The following is a 22,563-nucleotide window of genomic DNA, read 5'->3' as shown; positions in this document are numbered from 1 at the left end:
TTGAAGTCCTAACGCCCAGCATCTGTGAATGTGACCTTATTTGAAAATCAGGTCTTTGCAGATGTGATTAGTTAAGGTGAGGACATACGGGAGTCAGATCCTTATTGGAAGAGGGAAATTTGCACACAAACACAGAAGATACAGCAAGAGTGCCAGGTGGCGCATGATGGAGGCGGAGATTGGGGTGATGTGTGTCTATAAGCCAAGGAACCCTGGAGGCCACAGAAGCTGTAAGAAGGAAGAAAGTGTGCTCAGCTGGAGGCTTTGGAGAGAGTGTGGCCTTGCTCACACTTCGGTTTTGGAGTTCTGCCTCCCAGAGCTGTGAGAGAGTAAAGTTCTGTTGACTGAAGTACCCTGTGCGTGCCCACCCCTCCCAGTCTGCGGCAGTACTTCCATGCTGCTTGCTCTCTCCAGGAGCTCCAAATACAGGGGTCAGGACTCCAGGAAATGAGGTGGGTGGAGGGGAGGTCATGGAGATGAGTTTGTACTTTTTCCTAAAGCCAGTGGGAGGCGTTTGGGAAAAAAATTTCAAAAGACAAAAACCAAATCATTCTAAAAATGTTAAAGAATAAACTTTTTCAGGTAAGATCATGATTCTCACGTCCAAGATTTTGTTTTCTTTTCTTTTTTAAAAAGATTTCATTTATTTATTAGAGAGAGACAGAGACAGAGAGCACAAGCAGGGGGAGCGGCAGCGGGAGAAGCAGGCTCCCCGCTGAGCAGGGAGCCCGATGTGGGGCTCGATCCCAGGACCCTGGGATCATGACCTGAGCCGAAGGCAGACGCTTGACCAACTGAGCCACCCAGGAGCCCAATTTGTCTTACTTTCATGAGTTCTCACTCCTGGGGCGGAGAACAGGGTGTGCAGCTTCTGCAGATGATGCTGGCAGAGGCCAGCCCACGGGACGGCAGGGGTCATGTGTTGAAGGTGGAGCACTAGCATGTCTGTCCTGGCTTGCTGACACTTTATCAATCAGTCCACAAATGACAGTGAAAGTGGCTCTGGCCTCGTGGCTCCAGATGTGTGTGTGCATTGTGTGCACATGTGTTTGTAGACACAAGGTGGATGCTCCCTGGGACCCATGCCCTGGAGGGTGAACTGCAGGTGCACCGCAGTGTAATACATTGGGGGTGGATACACTCTACTCTGTGCACTGCAAGATGGATGTACTGGGTGTAGTGCAGGGAGGACCCTCTGCAGTGTAGACTCTGTGGTGCAGAAGCAGCCCTGGGAGTGGACAGTGTGGGCCGACTATGTACGCTGCTGTTCTGAGGCATCTGGCTGGGCCAGGAGGCAGGGTGAGGATGGCTGCTGGGGCTGTGGCTGGGCTACCCATCAGATGAGGCTGAAACTCAACCCTGAGCCCAGGTCAGTGTGCCCTGGTGGGGGTCATGTCCTCTCTGACATGCTGCGGGGACCCTTGTCACTCGCTATCTGTCCTCACGGCCCCTCGGCCTGAGCTCTGTCTGTCCCAGTGGAGCCCCGGGAGCCGCAGGGGGGTGTCAGGCCACGTTTCTCCCCAGGGTCATTGGGTCATTGGTCTTGGTCCACAGCCATGTTGGAAAGAGTCCCTGACACTTGCTTCAATAGCTTCTGTGGAATTGTATTAACCTCAGGACTGCACCCCACTGCCTAGGCAGGTCAGGGCAGGACTGGCACCTGGGTTTTCTTTATTTTTATTTTTTAAGAGATCTTATTTATTTATCTGAGAGAGAAAGAGAGAGCACGAGTGGGGTGGAGGGGCAGAGGGAGAAGGAGAAGCAGGCCCCTGGGATCATGACCTGAGCTGAAGGCAGATGCTTCACTGACTGAGCCACCCAGGTGCCCCTCTTTCTTTATTTTTAACTGAAGCCTGACAAACACATTGATGCATTCAGATCCAGTGTGTGCCCCTGTGGGCCTTCACAGAGAGCCCTGGATCATACAGAATGTGGCCCCAGAGCAACCCACCCCAGGTTTAATAGGGCCCCCAGCCTGTGTCTCCTCCATCATCTGCCAGAGGGTGGCAGAGTCTCCTCATGTTTGCCCACCCGGACAGGTTCCAGGCATTCTTGGGGGAAGAACCCGTCTGTGGGGTGCTGGGAGTGCCAGAAGCTCCCATTAGACTCTCAGAGGGGCTGGCATCAAAAGGAGGGGGTGACTGTTGCCCCAGCCCGTGATCTCCCAGCACTCAGAATCACTTGGGGGTGGTCCCCAACCCTAGGCCCAGGGTCAGAACCTCTGGGATTGGCTACAGGATTGGGAATCTTAAAAAGTATATATAAATATTTTAATACATTCTTTTTCCTTTTTGGAGGAGGGGAATAAGTTATACATGCAGATGGTTCAAGCAGAAAAATGCACAAGGGAGGGACACAGTAAGGAGGAGCCCTCTCTCCCCTGCTTCTCAGCCACAGAGAGTGATCTGTTCTGCCATCAGTCTCTCACGGGCCCTTCAGGGCAGATCTGTGCTACGCACACACACACACACACACGTGTGAGCACTTCCATGGAGCCTGTCCACGTGGCCCAGTGTCTGCGAGAAGCCCCACATGGTCCACAGAGCTGCCGAGCCATTGTGGATGGATATTCAGGCTGTTTCTGATCTTTTCCTCTTGGATAGTGGTGCCAGTGATGTCTTGTCTTAGGCTGGGTTCCTGGAAGTCCTGGGCAAGAGTGTGCAATTGTAACTTTGAAAGATCTGTTGTCAAGCTGCCCTCCTCAGAGCTGGCCCTAGACCCCGGCCCCGCAGCACTGTGAGGTGCCCCGCCTGCACTCTCCCCGCATGTCTGTGCTAACAAGCCCTTGAATCTTGGCCAGTCTACGGGGTTTGAAAGAGAAGCCCCATGGTTAGAGATCACATTTCTCCCCTAGCAGTCAAGTTGAACAACGTTTTATATGTTTAAAAATTATAATTTCTCCTTCTTCTATAAATTATTTAATCCTTGACCCATTTTTTTATTGGGTGGTTGGACTTTGTCTTATTGATTTGTACAGCCGTTTTGCACAGTAAATCTTTATCCCTAAGTACTTGCAAATATTTTTCTTCATTGGTCATTTGACTTTTGTCTTTGTTTATAGTAGTTTTGCCTTATAGAAATATTTTTACTACGTGAAGTAGTAAAATTTTTTATAATTTGGGCTTTGTAAGCTCAAAATATTCTTCTTATGCTTTCTTCTAGTACTTCTTTGGTTATATTTAAATATCTGTATCTTTGGTCTATTTAGGATTTATTTTGGTATAAAATCCAAGTTAGAGATCTGTGTCAATTAGGGTCCAGGTAGGAGACACACGTCATCTCCAGCTGGGAAACTGAGGAGAGCTGAATAAGGGGATTAAGATGTGGGCAGAGGGACCACCCGGAGTAAAGTGGGGTCCACGCTTGGATCCAAGAGGGCCCAAAGAAGGCCACCCTACAGGAGCTGAGACCTGTGGGTGAGAATAAACACCTCAGTTCCAATCTCCTGCAGGGCTCCTCAGCCAGGAGGCAGGTGGCTAGCAAGTGCACCATGGCTCTGGGCAGAGGTGGGAGACGAAGTGTCGGGTAGGCTGGAGGTTGGGCACGTCCAGCCACAGATGGTGAACCAGGTATTCAGTCAACACATTGACTTGGGAAGGGGGCTTTTGAGGCGCTCCCCAGGGGACTTGGACAGAGCCTCTAGGGTACAAGGTGGGACTGGGGTTAGGAGGCTCTGGAGGCCAAGGGGAAGGGTCTGTGTGGGATGAGCTGACCATGGGCTGGCGGCCCTCTGGACGGAGCCGTGATCTGCCTCTCCAGCCCCGGGCTGTCTCTGCTGAGCTCGCGGGGCCTCTCTGGGGTGGTGGGAGGGTGATGCTGGACTGTGCGTGGAGCAGAGTCTGCGGGGATGGACAGTGCCGGGGAGACCATTGGTGTGAACAGGGACCCCCAGCCTCCTCCCAGACGAGGACCCACAGGCCAGCGAGTGCATCGTGTTGCACCCTCATTCATTCATCCACTCAGCAAGAGGTCAAGCCCTTGCCAAAATTTATGTTTCTTGACCTAAAATTCTATATTAAAACAATATTAAACTATAAATTGGTGTAGCAAAGTCCAAAACATTGATAATTTTCCTCAGGATGACTGTTTGTACACTTTTGGGGAAAAAAAGCCAAGCGGCGCCTGGCGGCTCAGTCAGTTAAGCATCTGACCCTTGGTTTCAGCTCAGGCCCTGATCTCCGGTTTAGGAGATTGAGCCCCGCGTCAGGCTAAGCGCTCAGCAGAGAGTCTGCTTGAGATTCTCTCCCTCTCCCTCTGCCCCTCCACCCCCTCTCTCAAATAAATAAACAAATACAATCCTAAAAAAAAAAGCCAATTCTTAAAACAGTTGTTTTTGGTGCTTGGCTTTGATAGTTCCTTAAACACTCGCTTTGACTGTTAGAAATCCAGTGCTCAGGTAGGTGGGGTCCCTGTGGGTGGAGCCTGGACTGTGCAGACCTAGGAGAGGGGAGTGGGAGTTTGGGTCCAGCACAGGCTGCCCCAGGAAGGGGATTGGCTGTCGTCCTGCAGGAGCCGCTGCCGACTGCACCCTGGTGTGGGAGGGGCCAGAGCCACAAGGCCACCAAAGACCAGGGCTGTGGTGTGCGAGGGGTGGCCCCACGGTCCATGGCAGGTCAAAGGGGAAGGTGGGAAGACCAGGAGAGCTGGCAGGATGTTCCTCGTGGGGCACCTGGCAAAAGGGGTCCAGGATCCACAGGATGTCCTGCCCCACAAGGCTGCCAGCCCAAGGGCTGACTGGCTCCACTAATGGCAGTTGAATTTGGGGAATCCCTAGGGGCCCAGGCAGGTGCAGTGTGGAATGGGCTGAGGGGCTGACCTGCTGCTTGCCTGACCCTGTGGCCCACCACCCGGTTTGCTTGAATGAGGGGGTTTCTAGGATTCTCGGTTTTAAAATCAGGACAGTCTGGGAAAACCTTGGCGAGTCAGCCACCCTGCTTGTATGTCTTTGTTCTTGATGTGGCTGAGCTAATAGGCAGCTGCCCCTGCACCTGAGGGGCTGGAGCCCTGCAGGAAAGAGGGAAAGAAGCCAGGTCAAAGTTTCAAGCTGCTTCCCCTGCTCCAGACCAAGGGAGCCATAGATGTAGAGGGCAGCTCTGCTCACCACACTTACCAGCTCACACACGAAGTGTCCAGTCTGGTCCTGCAGCGTGCTGCTGGGACTTGGGCCATCTGAGACCCCTCGTTTCCCTGTTCCTGGCAAAATCCTCTGTACACCCTGGATCTTGCCCATCCTGCGATTCCCTTGGTGGCCAGGGCCCGAGTATGTGTGGAAGACAGGGAGGGTTGCCAGGGCTCTGCTCACCTGGAGTGAGGTCATTTCTCCTTGTCTGTACAAGGCTGGACTGCTCTGCATTTTCATGGTAAATTTGTTTTCTGAGCCGTTGTTGAAATTCTGGAGGCAGAGAAAATGCATTTGCTCCATCACCTTTCCGGATGTGACAAGTCCTATAAAATCTATTAAAGCCTTTAATGAAATCCCTGCTCAGAGCTGCTTGGTGAATGAATGTGGAATCAGAATTTAAATTAAAATGTTGTTTTGTAGTCTGGAGGCTTTGCCTGGGAAGAAATGAAAGGGACAGTTCACCTTTCTACCATCGTTCTTAGGCTCCTTGGGTGATTGTGCTTGGTGGCCCTCTGACTGGGTGCTGCGGGGCCTTCCTCTGACCCTTGGTTGGGTACGGCATGGGATGGCGTGGCCTTGGCTGCCCTTATACCCAAGATTGTCCCCACCTCCGGCCCCACAGAAAATGCCATGTAGAGGGAAGGCAAGGTGCACCTGTGGGCCAGGTAGCCATTCAGGACCGGAGATAAATGTATTTACCTACAAGCAGGTGCAGTGTTTGTGTTCAGAGCCCACACTCTGGGGGGACAGACATGGCTGGAAGACGTGTCTGTGGCCCAAAAAGGGAAGGGAGAGCAGGAATGGGGGTGTGGAAGGGCTGGTGCGGGTGCAAGGAACCGCACTTGGGAAGGTCTACAAGGAGTCAGTGAGGAGGTGTGGGGGTGTGTGGCTGGGCTGGGGAGGAGGTGCCCTCCCTGCAGGACTCCCTCTCTCCTCCGTGGGCATCTAAGTCCTGCCCTGTGGACCTCAGACACGCTCAGCAGTCTGTCACTAAGATACAAGCCCAAGGCCTCTCTCCACCTCCCTCTCTTCACGGCCCTGGAGAGGCTGCTACCCTGGGGTCTTCTGCCGGCCTCCCCCCACCCGCACGGCTGCCCAGTGGGACAGACAGGTGCAGACACAGAGATCTTGTACTGCGGTCCTCTGCATGGAGGATAGCCATGGGAAATCACACTCAGGACACCACAAGGGGCTTTTCTTCCTTATTTTCCAGGTTGGATTCTAAAAAACCCCCAACACATGTTTCAAGCACGTAGCAGGAAAGTGCTGTAAGGCGTGAGAGGAGGCTGGGGGAGGAGGGTGGGTCCTGGACGGAGGCCCAGAACCCCACACTGTGGGCAAGGGAAAGCAGGAGCAGGCCCAGGCAGCAAGCTGTGCAGGTTCCGGGGTTGAGGTGCAAAGGGGCAATAGCCGAAGGAAAGTGAGGAGCCCCAGCTGCATGTGGAGGGTTGTACCATTCGCAACCAGCAAGGTTTATTCCCAGAAACATGGAAATGTTTATAAATCAATAAAATAATCACTGCCAAACAGAAACAAAGGGCAATAGGGGGTGTGCATGAGTGGGAATGGGGAAATGGTTTGGGGGATGCTGTGTGCTGCCTCCATCTCTCTCCAAAACAGTGGCCCTACAGTGCTGAGCTGCATAGGAGAAGCAGGGTACTCACAACCCGTCCTGGGGCAGCCCGCAGTGGGTTTCCTGAGAGTGAAGGGCATGATGAATAGCTGTGTGGCATGGAGAATGTTCCAGGCTCAGAGGTCCTCGGGAGCAAGACCCAGGAGAAGCCTCTCCTGCCCTTGAAGACCATCCTGAAGTTCTGTGTCATTGGCTTCCAAATTGGGAACTTGAGTGTGTGGTGCCTCCTGCTTGTCCATGAGTCACTACAGCCCCAAATAGTATGAAAGACACCCAACCTCCCTGGTCACCCAGAAAACATAAGAAGCTGGCAAAACCAAAAACTCAGATACTCTGAGGACAGGTGAGTAGAGGTGAGGTGGTGAACTTTATGCGGTGGCAAGAGAGCGACCAGCATGAACCATGGAGAAACGGATTTGAGGCATCGGCGTCCTCCGTAGCAGCAAGGATCAGCGAGGACACAGGGTCACTGACAATATACATGTCATGACAAAATACTGGGCCCGCGTGTCCCTCACACGTGGTGAGGAAAATCCAGACATGTGGTGTACTCATTCATCATAATTCCACACAGGGGTTAAAACCAGCCGGATCAACTCTGAAACACCTCAAAAATAATGTTGAGCAATAAAAGGAAGCTGCAAAAGGTTTTGTTTGTGATCACATTAATGGAATCTGCAAAGAAGGTTGTGCATTTTTCTTGGATATGTATGTAAACATGCAGAGAGATGACGCAAACCACTTTTAGAGATGCTCCCTCTAGGAAGGATGGTGAAGGCCCAAATGTTTCTCATTGTCTTTGTTTTTGAACAATTTTCATGCTTAAAAAAACCCCTAAAACATATTATGGGAGATGAGATGAAAAGGCAGCATGCCGAAGGGCATTTACCCCCAGGTGGTGGAGGAGTGAGCAGGTGGAGGTGGGGCTGGGCGGAGACTCTGGGTGTTCCAGGCAGGATTTTGTAGCAGGAGGAGCTGAAGAGAAGGGAAAGAGTGCAGGACAAAGGCATCTGGAGAGGGTCAGGGGTGAGGCCGGTGCTCAGTTTCTGGCCTCAGGGGGGGCTGGTGCCAAGCACGTCACGTGGTCTCAGAATGACACTTGAGGGGCGCCTGGTGGCTCAGTCGTTGACCGTCTGCCTTCGGCTCAGGTCATGATCTCCGGGCCCTGGGATCGAGCCCCACATCGGGCTCCCTGCTCAACGGGGAGTCTGCTGCTCCCCTACCTCTGTTATCGCTTTCTCTCTCTCTGTCTCTCTCACATAAATAAATAAACCTTTAAAAAAATGACACTTGTGGGAACCTGGGGTCAGGTGGAGACATGCATCATACCGCAGAATCCGAACAGTAGAGGCAACGTGCGGCCCAAGGAGGGGTCACGTCCTCTCCATCCAGGCTTCTGGGGTCAGGTGGACAGTCAGAATAGGGCTGGGCAGGGAGGCATGGAGTGGAGAGGGCTGGAGGGCTGAAGAATGGCCTCTTGCGCTGAGGCTGAGAGCACGCTTAATCATGCATCACACAGAGAACGTCTCACACAGAGCATTAAAGGCTGGCTCAATCATGGAGCTGTTTCCTGTGGCTCAACAAGTTTGTAATAAACACAGTTAAACTTTTATTTACGGCACAGCTGCTAATTGCACCATAAACATTTTTCATCAAGCAATTGCTGTTTACTCATTTGCCAATCAGCTCATTATCCAACTACCTTTCCCCGCGCTCCCGATATTCCCACTTCCCAAATCCCGCTGTTTGTCATGACTGCCCCTGCAGCTGTCCTCTAGCCCCAGCTCCAAGGCTGTGCCCACCCACTTCCTGGCAGGTCACCCCTCCTCTGCAGCTTGGCAGGCACTCATCTGTCCTGCTGCCCCTGCTCTAGAAGCCTCGTCCCGTCTGTGGACAGCCCTGCTGACCGGTACTGGCTGGTCCTCCTTCTCTGGCTCCTGAACCTTGCAACCCCCACGACACGCCTTACCTTGTCTCTCTCCTTGCTTTTGTCACAGCCCCTCAGCTTGCTTGGAGGTCTCCAGCCATCTCTCTACAACACTGGGGATTACAGAAAACTGCAACTTGGGATCCCTGAGGTTCATTCCTGTCCTTAAGCCAGCCGTGTCCCTAATACCCAGCTCTTGCTGTGTGCTTGTTGGTGCCCAGGATGGCTTCATCTCCTGGGAGGCTGGTCTCACACCTGTTCATGCCTTTTTGTGTTCACTCACTCAACACTGAGCACTTCTTGTGTATGGGATGTGCTGGGAACTCTTTCCCCCAGCATTGCAGAAGCCCTCCTCCCCTCCTCCCCACGTTCCCTCTGCAGGCTGGCCCCAGAGTGAGCCCACACAGCGGAGCCTGGGCTAGTGGATGGAACAGACTTTACACCCAGCACTCTGGATTCCCTGATGCCTGCCCCGCCAGACAGCAGGCCTAGGGCCTTGGCTTCTGAACTTTCTGAGAGTGACTGGTTACTCTTCTGGGTGGCATTTCTGGAGTCCTCTCTAGTCCCCCTCAGGACAGAGAAACGGGCTGAGCACTTCCTGTGGTCAGAGCCTCCCGAGATATCATTCTGAGGGCCTCCCCTCTATGCTGGGGGTCCAGCCATGTCACATGGTCAAGCTTGGGAGGAGGACATGTTTGCATGGGAGCCTCTTGGGAGGAAAGGGAGAGAGAACTACCCCATCCGACCAACCCTTTCTTTTCTTAGATCCAACACTATTAGAGCCCCTCCGATGGGTTTGAGTGTCCAGGCTAAAGCCTGCTGGTAGGAAAGGCCATCAGGGCTCCTCCCCACAGGGGCTCACTCCAAGGGGGAAGGGCAAGTCCAGGTTCCACACAAGGGCCTGGGGACTTGTGGGCAGTGCACAGGCAATAATGTGGGGAGCCTCGGGCTCATCAGAGTCAGGCGTCCTGGCCTCCCAGCAGCCTGCAGGGAGCGGCGGCAGAGGGCACAGTGTTCCCCGACCAGGGTCCCAGGCCCAGCGTTGGTAGAAATGAGCCCCGACCCAAAACTTAAAGACACAGGCAAAGTTTCACTGGGGTCACAGTTGCAGCTGAAGGGACACATGTTCATGACAAATGTGTCAGACAAGCTCCCTGAACAGTAGCCAAGGACAGTTTTAAAGGGGCTGAGGTGGGAAATGAGTGATGTATAGGGCGGGAAACCCCAGGGAAGTGGGTGCACAGGCACAGCGACAGAATGCATTTCTTCATACATGGTGGGTTTCATCCGCTGGGCATTAAAATGAGGGGAAAAGTTGGGAAAGGTAAAATTTGGTGACTATCCTGTCTCAGATCCGTTTGAACCGGTCAGGGCTTGCTCCTTGGTCCATGCTTCCCTCTGCAAGAACAGTGGTGACAACCAGCAGGAAGGGAGTGCCCTGGGGTGCCTGGGTGCCTGCTGCAAGCGCCCCGCGGGCCCCACCCCTACCCCAGGCGAGAACCATGCTGCAGGCCTGTGCAGGACACGGGTTCCACAGTGGTACCTAGTGGCCGTGACTGGAGCAGCACTGCCTGCTCAGCGGTGGGACTCCGAGTCTCTCCCAGGGCCAGGGGCAGGAGGGGCCCCCTTTGGGCTGAGTATGCCCCCAGCAGGTTTGGACAACTGAGTATGCATGTTGGAGGAGGAAGCTTAGGAAGGAAGTCATGGACTTTGTGCTAATCGAGGGTTTGAATACTAATTGCACACAAATCAGCGAAACAGAAGCCCACATCTGGATTTGAATCTTGAGCTGGTGAGGGACCATTATCCCCACTCACCTTCTCAAATGTTTCCTGACCCCTTCTCTTGGGGTCCAGGGGAGGATCTGGACCAGGCCTGCTTTTCAGGTCTCCTGGTCAGGTGGAGAACAAATCTGTCATAGCCACATCAAAGTGGGACAGGTGGGCCCCAGGACACTCTGTCTTCAGGCCTGGGCATAGTACGTGGGGACTGGTATTTGTCAAGTATATCAGCGGACCAGTGGGTTGGGCTGTGTGCAGCCCAGGGGCCTGGCAGGATGCCTTGGACCAGCCTGTGGGATCTGCACATGTAGGGGAGTCTGTGGGCCCTGTCTTGTCCTGGGATTGGACACTCTCCGGCTCTGAGTCTGGCCCTTTCTCCCTGTGCCCACCAGCCCCAGCTCCAAATCTGGCAGGGGGCTCAGGCTAGGCCTGTGGTCAGGAGACAAAGGGCTGCCCGGGCTGAGGCCCTGGGCAGCTGAGAGGCGTCAGCTTGGGCTGGGGGATGGGCTCCTGACTTCTTGGACAATACCCTTTCCTTCCTTCATACCCCTCACCCCCAGACTCTGTTTTCAATCAGTTCAATTAGTACAACTTTAAAGCAATTAGAGAGAATTAGCAGCCGGGCTGCTGCAGGCATGTACCCCTGGCCCCACCTGCCCCATCTCCCTTTGTCCCCAGCTGGGCAGCTGCCCTGGTTCTCCTCAAGAGCCAGCTCAGGCCTCACCTTCTCTACAGGGTCTGTAGAGGGGAGGGCAGGCAGCCCCGGGGAGACACGCAGAGACACGGGTGCTGACACTAGAAGTGGGACAAGTAAGGGGGACAAGGAAATGAAAATCCATGGGGTTGCTTTCAGAGAAGACAAAGAGGGAACACGGGTTCAGAGCTCAACCGCTGAGCCAGGGTGCTGAGTGCAAATTCAACCAGAGCCAGCCCCCCCTCTGTGCACCTCCCCTCCCTCCCCTCCACTTCTCCCTCTTCTTCCTCCTTCCTCCCCTCCCTTCCTCCCACTCACTGACCTCCTTGACCTCTCTTGCAGGGAGAGGATTAAACCCTCCCCCTCCCCGTGCTGAGGGCACTGGGTGTTTGTGACTCTCCTGCTCAGATAGCTGCTCCCACTTTTGTGATCTCAGAGGAAGAAAGGGGTGTGCAGCACTTTTCTGGGGAGGGGGAGATGTGCCAGGCTCTGCCTCCACTCTGTGTCCTCCAGGGGACCCCAGGTGGGACCCCTTGCACTCCTTGGCCAGGTAGGAAGTTGTGCCTCAGAAGGAAACGTCTGTCTGGGGCTCTGGCGTCTGCATTCTGCATACCAGGGCGAGTGGGTGCCCAGCCCTGTCACCCTGTGTGTGGCAAGGGCCTTCTGAGCTAGCTCCAGAACAGCATGGGGGAGGTGGTTCCTCTGTGCTGCAGAACCTCTGGTCGGAGGCCTGGGCCCCTCTTCCAGGAGGACGGATGGAGCGGGAGCAGGCCAGGTGCAGGCCCGACTTTGCAGACAGAACCCTTTGTACTGGGACCCACCCACCCCTCCCCAAGCCTTCCGGCCCTGCCCCTCCCCACTCCCCCAGCCTCTCAAAGAAGGCCTGTTCTCCAAGCCTCCTCTGGGAGACAACCCCCCCCAAACCAGTGCAGCCTCCCTGAGATGTGTGTGGGCCTCAACAGGGCCCTTCCTTCTTTCACCCACATCCATACTGCTCTGAAACTCTTAGCAGGCCCTGAGCTGGGCGCTGGGTAAGGCAGCCCCACACTGTCCCTCATCCTCTCCCTGAGGAGTTGGATGCCAGGCAAATGGTGGTACAATGACTGTGCCAGTCCATCTGATAAGGCTGCCAGGAGGAGAGGACCAGCAGAGCTCTAAGGACACCAGACCTAATCTGGAAGCTTCCCAGGGAAGGCTCAGCAGGAGGATCCAAGGGGAGGAGCTGGGTGTGGCAAATCCTGGGAGGTGGGAGGGAGCAAAGCTGAATGTGGCTGAGCTCTGGGGAGAGAGGCCTGAGGCCTGAAGGGGGTCTGGCTGGCAGGTGGAGATCTGAAGGGGGGGGGGGAGCAAAGGACTGGGTGGTTGCTGCTGTTGGGGAGGTGCAGGGAGGTGCTGGGTGTGTGTGTATGTGTGAGGTCCCATCTGTTCTCCAGTCTGGGAAGGGGCCTGCCTGACTCAGCAGGGATAACCTCATGCCCTCACATGTCATAGGGCCAAGCGAGGCAGGCCCACACAGTTCCCTGTGGATAGCTGAAATGGTCTGGGGAGGTCTCTGCGGGTATTTGCCCTTTGATGGCAGGAGGTGACGGGAACCAGCTCACCTCTACTTGTTAAACTGACACTTGGGTCTAGTCACCCTTGTCTTGCTCTGGCCATTCCTGGTGGCCTTCACTGGGCTCAGTCACCCTTGGCTCCAGTGCATGCAGGTATCCATGCTCCCTGTCCCCACAGCTGCTACTGAGCAAGTGAGTGTACCTGGGGAGGCCCCCCCAAGGAAGGGTTGCTGAGGTGTACAAGGCACTGGGCTCCAGACTTGCAGATCTCACAATCTAGTAAAATTCCATTAGAAATGGTGGGACCACCCACAGAGCCACTGTGACCCACTAATTCATGTCATTATCAGGTCAAAACAGAAAATGTTTTAGATGTTCCCCCACCTGAAAGGGCATCATCTCAAATCCAGGGTGACTTTTCACAGTTAGAGACAGTTTGCTTCATCAAAACCTCCTTTCTAACCTTGTGTGCCAGTTCCTGGGTTTGGGGGTCTCCCAGTAGAGAGGGGCTGCTTCCTGTGCCCCCCAGCCCCCACTCCACCGAGGGCTTCTGCACAGACACAGGATGAGTCCAGAGGAAGGTGGAGGGGTCCTCAAGTGATGCTTAATGGCCGGGACTTTCTCTCCCCGGGGCTCACTGTTCCCGCTACAAGTTTTCACTTCCTGAAGCAATTTACAGCATAACGGCCCCACACTGCAGGATAAATGTGAAAAACTGCCGAAGACAGTCAAGGGGATGAAGACATTTGGATGCCACCTGCAGAAGGCAAAGTAGCTGCCGGCAACTTGTGGTTGTGGTCTGTGGCCATGCCTCAGGCTCAGGTCTGAAGGAGGACACTTGCCCCAGACCCGGCGCCTGTCTCAGGAGGCTCCCTGCCCAACGGGAGAGGCACAAGCAGAGGCACACCTATGCACCCACGGATGGGACAAGGTGCCGGGGGTGGGGGCAAAGGAGAGGGACCCCAGGGTGGGTGTGGTGCAGGGCAAGCCCCTGGAGGGAGGATGCAGCCTGCTCCTTTGGTGATGGACAATTGGAGAGTGTCTTTGCTGTGGCCAGCACGAAGAGAGCCCCCCGTGGGAGTGGGGGACCCAAAGGGCCTTGATCTGGAGGATGCACACTGACCCCCTCAAGGTATGCCTCTGAGCTTGAGAAGAGGCGTGTAGGGCAACATGATGGGCCTTGGGTTGAGAGAGAGGTAGACCACGGTGAGGATGGGCAGGGAGGCCTGGACCTTGTCCATGTCCGCTGCACACCCAACTAGATGGCAGCTGCTGGGGGGCTGGTCCATGCTTTGCCTTCTGGTGGGTGAGGGGCCTGTAGCTCTTATGCTTTCTCCAGCTCCAGGCCCCTCCAGCATCCCCAGGGGTTCTGTCACACAGATGTGAGTGCGGACTCAGATATACACGTGCATGCAAAGATGTGCACATATATGTGCACACATAGACATACAGATGTGCAAACACACAAATGTGCACACGCACAGATGTACAGATACACACAGAGACATGCATGCACACATAGACCCATGCACAGACAGGCGTGCACACACGTGTACACACGCACACACGTGCATGAATAACTGTGCAGTAAACCTGTACAAGATATGCACATGCAGACATGTAACCACAGATGTGCTCACAGTGCACCGTGCACACACACATGTACACACACACATGCATGAATAACTGTGCAGTAAACCTGTACAAGATGTGCACATGCAGACATGTAACCACAGATGTCCTCACAGTGCACCGTGCACGCACATGTACACACACACACACACATAAATGTGCAGTGAACCTGTACAAGATGTGCACACGCAGACATGTAACCACAGATGTGCTCACAGTGCACCGTGCACACACACATGTACACACACACACATGCATGAATAACTGTGCAGTAAACCTGTATAAGATGTGCAAATGCAGACATGAAACCACAGATGTGCTCACAGTGCACCGTGCACACACATGTACACACACACACATAAATGTGCAGTGAACCTGTACAAGATGCGCACAGGCAGACGTGTAACCACAGATGTGCTCACAGGTGTGCACACATGTGTACACAGAACACACACACAGCAGCCCCTCTGTGCGGCTCTGCTTTTGCAGCAACTTCTCCCATCTGTGGGTTCTCACTTCGAGGCAGCAGAGCTCAGGGAGGAGAGTGCAGTCTTTGGAGGCCTGGGTTTGAATTATGACTCTCTTCTCTGGGCCTTAGTTTTCCTGTCTGTGGACTAGGGACACTGGCAGCTCACTCACAGGTTGCTGGAGGGATTCAGTATGCTAGCATGGGCCAGGGGCTGGTGCTGGGCCATCAGCAATGTTAATTATTCCTGTAGGAGCAGTGCCACCCTGGTGTCTGTGCTCTGGGCCCCAGGCGTGGGGTGGGTGGGCTCCTGAAGAAGGGGAGGAGCTCTGTCCGTGTGTGTGGTGGGGGTTCATGGGAGGGCAGGTATCCCTTCCCTGCAGTGGGTTGGCAGTACTGGGTTCAGCCTCAACTGGAGCGTGACACCTATGGCCCCCTCCCATGCTATCCTCCTTGGAGCCAGGCCCCTGCTGGGCCAACCCACTCGAGACCCTATATATTCTGAGGGACTTTTGGAGAACTTCTGGTCAAAAAGCCAAGTAACTGGGCAGAGTGGGGTCAGGAGGTCCCAGTGAGCTGAACCCTGGTTCAAGGACAAAATCTACTGACCCATGGAGATCTGGCTGGGGTTAGGGGTTCTACCACTCTCAGATGGGCTCTGGGAGCCTACCCACCAAGCCCCTGAGACAACGGATTCACTACAGGTGGCTCTGTTGTCTTGCCCCTCTAGAGTGGCCAGCTGAGGCCACCGTGGTGTCAGGGCAGGAGTCAGCACTGGAGGGTCATGCCCCTGCCCACTGCTGACCTGGCAGCTGGCGTGGCCCCCATCCAGCCCGCTGGGTGCAGCATCCTCATGCACAGCAGCAAGGCGGCTGTCCATGTCCTGGCCTGGCCTGACCTGGCTACTCTGTGACCCAGGGGCTCAGAGTGGGTGGGACTCACTGATGTGGGGTGCTCCTGTTTCTGATCCCAGGGTCATGGTTTTGGCTTTTCCTGCTGAGATGTGGGTGACCCCGAGTGTGGGTCTGCAGACCTCCGGGGGGAGTTGGGAGCAGGCTGTGAGGGAACCACTTGGTTTGGGGCTACAGAGTTTCCTGTTGTGGGTCATGGCTTCTTTGCTGCTTCTCTCAGCTCCATGAAGGGCACAGAGACCCAGATGGCCCACAGCGAACTGGAAGCCAACTCTTTCCAGAGCAGGCAAGCTGTGTACCTCTCTTACTCTTGTCTTTGTATTCACTCATTCAGGAAACACATAGTGCCCCCACTGTGGAGAACAGGGCAGGCACCATGCTAGGTGTCTGGACGCTGTGGGGAGAGTGGGCAGGCCCTTCCCTGGGGGTGCTGGAGGAAAGGCGGTGCCATGGAGAACTGTCAGGCTGACACATGCACACGACGTCACCCAAACTGGGGAAAGTACGAAGTACCTGGGGTGGCTGGGGGGAGGTATGTGTCAGCGAGGCTTCTCTGAGGAGGGGAGCGGCCCAAGGAGCCACAGTGCCATGGCTGGAGTGAGGCGTGAGGGTCTCCGTGGGCAGCCACTGCAGGGCCTGAGCTGGACATCATGTGACCTGGCTCAGGTAGAGACCCAGTGGGCCCTCAGTGTGTGTTCAAGAGTGCCCGTGAGGTTCCAGGAGCACTAACCATCCTCCTGTGGAGCTCAAGTCTCCGTGCGTGAAAGACAGCAACACACACACCCACACACATACCACTTAGGTCTGTTCCGCAGTCAGGGCTGGGACATCCGAGGCAGCTTGGGTTGGTCAGAACTGGTCTTGCTGGGGACTTGGAGGAATGCCCAGGCAGGAGGCTTGTGTGGCTGCGGGGGGGCGGGGCGGGCGGGGCCCCCAGGTGACCCGGCCAGGCTAAGGACAGGTCCAGAGTGGGCTCTGGCGTTGAGCCAAGAGGAGGATGTGGCCGCCCCAGCCCTGGAGGAGGTGTGGCTCTGAGCTTGGCCGCTGTGCTGCCCAGTCTGCGCCCTTCTGTCCACAGGATGCTGGTGGGCTGCCAGGGGCTTCCAAACCATCGTCCGTCCAGGATGAAGCTGGCGACAGAGGCGACACTTAGGACCTAAAAGCGCCAGTCACAGGTAAGTCTCCTCCTGCTGGTTTTCCACTTGTGTTCCCCTTCTGCCTGGCACTGGGAGAAAACAGCGTTTTTGCAAACACTGAAGATGAATGTCTAGTTGCACAAAGGGGAATGGTGGCAGTTTGCCGGCTGCCTTGTGGGGTCTAATTTGGAGCCTAATGTGGGGTCTGGAGTCTTCTTTGATTTAGAAGCAAGGGTTAGGATATGAGTTTGCCGGCTGCCTTGTGGGGTCTAATTTGGAGCCTAATGTGGGGCCTGGAGTCTTCTTTGGTTTAGAAGCAAGGGTTAGGATATGAGTCAGGGCCAGTTGGTTGGGGGGCTCCTTGACAAGCAGTGAGGATGCAGGATGGGGCGTGTGGGGGCATGTGGACGTCCAGTTGTCTCAGCTGCTTCGACTCGGACCCCAGGACTCTGTGTGTACACAGTGTGCACGCGAGGGCCCGTCCCCTGAGTTTGTGTGCTTCCTGTGAAGTCTGTGGAACATCAGTGCGGCTCCGGGCTTCCCAGTCTATCTTGGCTGATGGAGAGTGCGGTACCACACCCAGGCCTCCATTGTGGCCTGATTCTGTGGACCCCAAAGAAGCCCTTTAGCTTTCTGAGCCCACAGAACAGGTAGAACCACGCTTACCTGAGACGCAGGGACGATTCACTGTGGTGAACAGGTGCCTGCAAGGGGTTCCCTTAATGGTCACTGCTCTTCTTTCAGCCACTGTCCTGACCTTCATTACTGTTCTCTGCAAACCCAAGCCTGCAGTGTTTCCACGGAGATCCCACAGCTGTGTGAAGCTGCGTGAAGCTGCGTGAATGGACAGGCTGTAGCTTCAGGTTCACGCAGGGTCCACCGCAAGCCCACGCTCCTCAGGCACAGGGCTCCCAGCCCCTCCTCCCATGATCCTGCTCATCCCTTGGTGGGGGGGGGGCTATGGCTACCCCTAGCACATGGACATCTCTACAAGGTCACCAGGTTCCCCTGAGGCTGCCCTCCTCCCTGCCTCCTCTCTGGCACCCTGCTCGGGTCTGGTCCGCTCCTCTCTCCCTGCCCCTGCGCCCCGGGCCCGCCCCCCCCCCCCCCCGTGGGATTTGCATACAGGTGCCCCGTCTGGTGCAGCTGAAGGGGTGGGGGTGGGGCTCAGCAGCCCTCGCTGGGAGGGCCGCGGAAAGGGAGCACAGGTGGTGGGACAATGGCCACTAGCAAAGTGGGTTTTATTCCCCTGCCTCCTTCTCGGAGCTGTGGCCTCGCTCCCGGGCCAGTTGTGGGAGGCGGGCTCTTGTGTTGGGAGCGTCTGGGGAGCCCTTGTTCTGCCGTTAGCTCCCTTGGAGGCTTGTTCTCCTTAGTCACTGTCTGAGCTCAGTTCCTTGTTTATAATTGAGTTGGTTGAGGGGCACAGGGTGTGGCCCAGGTATGAACTTGCAAGAAGACTTTGGGGCTCCCCCCACATGGGGTGGGGCTCAGCACATCCATCAATAGACCTTGAGGTCACTGATTGTCTGAAATGTTTTTAATATGAATCCAGCAATTATCTAGCAAATCATCCAACTGTGAAAAGGGTTGGATTTTACAATGTAAATGTCGGACCCACATCCCAATTTTGGTGGTGCTGCTTTGGCAATCTTGGCTTTCTAGCACCCTGGAAGCCTTATGGCTTCAGGAGTCCAACTCTCCTGGTCTCATGAGGTTCTGGTACCACCTTGGTGAAGGTTTGGGAGGTTCCCATCTCACAGTACCCACTTTCCGGTGACCTCTGGGCCCTCTCCCATAGCCTCTCCCACATCTCCTTCCCTCAGCCTGTGCTCCTGGGGTGGAGGGTGGCCTGTACCTCTCTCCTTCCAGACTCAGCGATGCCTGGCATTTGGGTTGGGGCCAATGTTGTTATTCAGGCCTCTGGTTGTGCATGGGGTTGCCTTGCCTGGATGTGTTCAGGGCTGTGTGTGTGTGTGTGTGTGTATGTTAGGGGTCAAGTAAGCAGGGCGACACAGGGTTCTGGGCTTCAGGGGCATTGTGGATTATTTTCCTGGTGGCCTCAGTGAGCCATGTCCCTAGTGTCCAACTCTGGGTGTAGCCTCTCCCACATGTACTGACCTGCACTAGGAAACCTGATGCATCCATCTCCTATCCCCTATTCACAACCCCCCCCACTCACCCATCCATCCACTAATCCCCATCCACTCATCTACCCACCCATCCACCCCCCTATCTATCCACCTACCCACCCACCCATCCATCTACCGCCATCCCCCACCCATCCACCTACCGACCCATCCATCCATCCATCCATCCATCTGCTCACCCACCCACCCTCTACTCACCCATCCATCTCTCCACCCTCCAACCCACCCATGCACTCATGGATGGCAGCGTTGGGGCTCTGAGGGGTGAGGGCTATTGATGGGCTCATTGTAGTCTCATCCAGGAGGTTCAGGACTCTGGTGTGTGTGATGGGTGGGAGGGCTGCACAGAATTTGGAAGGTTCCAAGCTGCTCTTACCTGTGAAGGCTAGGATACCTAGAGATTGAATTGGGTTGGGGTCCAGGGAAAGGTGAGGCCTTGGGGCTCTGGGCAGAGCTGCTAGGTCTGGACTGGTTCAGGCAGCCCTGGGCTGACTCGGCCCAAGCCCTGAGGCCTGTGTTCCCTGTGGTTGTCCTTGTGGATGTGTCCTTCAGGCATCCACCCAGGGACCCTTCAGACGTCCTTGCTGACCTCCTGTCCTTCTGGCTTTGCTCATGTTCCCATCAGATGCTTCCTGCTCACTCCAGGGCTGGGACTAGCAGCTGAGTCTCATCATCCCTTTACCCCCTCTAGTGAGATACTTCCTCACCAGAGGCTTTCACTAAGAACACTTTCCTAGTGAGTTCCCACTTGAGGAAGGCACCACTGAAGCCTCTCTTTGTGGTGAAGAAGCCTCAGCCCTTCTCAGTCACAAATGCAAGTCAGGAACAACAATGCTGGCCTTGTAGGGCTCCATGCATGCAGGTGCATGGTACCTAGCATAGATGGAATGTCTCCTGTTCTTCCTTCTCAGGGGCTAGACCTGTGGATCAGGTATCCAGTGGGGACATACTGCCTGGCTCCTTTGGTGGGGTTGGTGTGTTTGTTGGGTTGACAGGACAGCATGCACCAGGATCTGTCTCCCACTACAAGCTCTGTTGAGGTCCCCAGCTGCCCTTTCCCCCTGCTGGGCTCTGGGGCCCCGTTTGGGGTGGGGGGCTCTGGTCACCTCTGGCCCTCGCCCCAGGGCACTGTGTGTGAGACTGGGTGTTGACAGTCCCTTCCCTCCTTTAGTCACTCAGGAAGCTGTTGCTGTCACATCCGGAGTGTGGTGTTGGCCCCTGGCTGGCTCTCAGGCTGCAATACTGGGTGTGGCTGGAACCACCCCAGGGTCAGTCTGTCCTGGGCATCTCAGGACAGTCTTGGGAGGGAGGGCTTCTCCTGAGGTGGCCAGAGGGCCACTCTCAGACCTCAGCCTGTGGCCAGTACCCACTGGCTCCAAGATCCATTCCTGCTGCGGTGGGGTTGGGACATTCAGGCAAAGGTGTTTCCACTCTGCTGGGGTGCTCCCCTCTCCAAGAACCCACCTTGACATTGTGGGCTGTGCTCTCGTGGGCACTAATAAGCAGACGCCACCAGCCCAGCCTGCCATGGCAACCGCCCACAGACTCCCTCTCTGTCCGGGCTCCGGGCAGCTTTATCTCTGAGGCCATCTGTTCTGAGCAGAATTCCAGAGCCATTTAAACAGAGCCTGGATCAGGGCAAGGAGCCGAGCCCTCTACCCTCCCACGTGTGTGCACACACTCAGGAACACAGGCACATGTCAGAACACAGCACACACACTTACGCCACACACAGGCACGTGCACGCACAGGCAGATGAGGCATGTTCCCTGCAGGGTGCAAGGACAGCAGAAGGACGAAGTCAGGGGAGGCTTCCACCCCGTGCTTACTTTCTCCTGGGCCTGGGCAGCCTGTCTCCTTCATAGCCCCTCCCTCCCCTCTCTCTCCTCTCCTCACCTGTCTGTCTGTCCAAGCCCCCCAGATTTCTGCCTATGTCTCTCCTTCGTCCCCACATGGTCTCCTTTTTTGCTTGTCTGCATCTGTCTCTGTGTCCCCTCCCCTTGACCCTGGTCTCCAGCCCCTCCCCACTTCTCCCTCAGTGGGCTGTCCTCTGTCTCTCTCCCAGCAGCTCAGCTGCTCCCTTCTTTTTGCCTTCTCTGTCCTCAGGAGGCTTCCTGTCCAGGTTGGGCCCAGAACAGCTCGGCAGGGCCAGCGGCTTGCTCACACCTCGGGGCTGGACACGTTTGCTCTGCATGCTCCCTTTCCTCCCCTCCTGTGGCCCAGACGGCCGGGGTGGGGGACCATCAGACACTGCTCTCAGCTTCCTGGCTCCCCCAGGGTTTGGGGGAGCCTGGGGAGCCTGCCCACACCTGGCACCACGACCCTCGCTGTCTGGACAGGCAGCACCCAGCCTCTCTGGGACCACTGCAGTTCTTTCTCAGTGCTTGTGCTGTGGTGTGTGGGCCTCTCCCTGCTGGCCTGAGCTCTTGCTAAGTCTTCTGAGAGCTGCCCAGAGACAGGCAGGCAGGGGACCCAAAGGGGCAGACCCGAGGGGCTTCTTGGGCATACATATTGGACGGGGCTCTATTAAAATGCCCCTGGAAACTGGTGCAAGCCTGGACATCCAGTGGCTGTGATCTGAAATGCTTTCCCTGCCTGGGCACCCTGTGGCCCCTGGAGCCCCCGACAGGCCCCAGCGGGCGGACCCCAGTCTTGCTGTTCCTCAGGCATACAATGCTGAAGTCTCAACTAGGACTATACCTGGGTCAGGTCTTTCTTCAGCTAGGGCAGCCGCGCTCAGTGTTGCACTCTGGTCAGAGGGAGGGAGGTGCTGTGGTGGCACAGGGCCCCTGGGAGAGCTAGGTGTTGTGGACAGCTAGAGCCACATCCTGCCGAGGGAGCTCTCCTCTCCCAGGGAGACTGTAGTCCCTGCGGGCTCTTGTGCTGGTCCCTGAGCACACTTTAAGTGGGGTGGGCTGAGGTGGGGGGTGGAGGAACCTCAGGGACTACCCCTTGCAGCCCCTCAGGCCTTCAGAGAATACATTCTTTGTCTTACCTCACATGGAACTTGTCCAAGTGGCTTCTTCATATGATGGATTATGAGGCTGCTTGGTTTTATTTTATTTTATTTTTAAAAAGATTTTATTTATTGATTTGTCAGAGAGAGAGAGAGAGAGAGCGAGCGAGAGCACAAGCAGGGGTAGCGGCAGAAGCAGGAGAAGCAGACCCCCCCCCCCCGGAGCAGGGAGCCCGATGCGGGGCTCGATCCCGGGACCCCGGGGCCATGACCTGAGCCGAAGGCAGACGCTGTTTGGAACAGCACCAGTGTCCCCATACCCCTCTCATTGTGACTTTAAATAACCAGTCTCAATTAACTATATCCAAAGAATGCATTTTCCCAAAGTTAGGGAGTCCTAATCAGGTGGTATCTGTGGTGCTGGGAAGAGGCTTTTAAGGCTTCTGGGGGGTCTCCAAGGTTGAGAGGCCAGAGGGTGTGAGGGGATGGCGGATCATTAGCAATGACCACCAGCCAGTGTGTGTGGGCCCCATCGGAGGACCCCCAGGGAAGGTGTCCCTATTGCTCCCCCTTTGCAGATGAGTAAACTGAGCCACAGAAGTGTT

This window comes from Callorhinus ursinus, unplaced genomic scaffold, assembly GCF_003265705.2.
Source record: "Callorhinus ursinus isolate GAN/ISIS: 27379988/994484 unplaced genomic scaffold, GSC_fseal_2.0 scaffold89, whole genome shotgun sequence".
In the NCBI taxonomy this organism is placed as follows: domain Eukaryota; kingdom Metazoa; phylum Chordata; class Mammalia; order Carnivora; family Otariidae; genus Callorhinus; species Callorhinus ursinus.
This window is presented reverse-complemented; position numbering follows the sequence as displayed.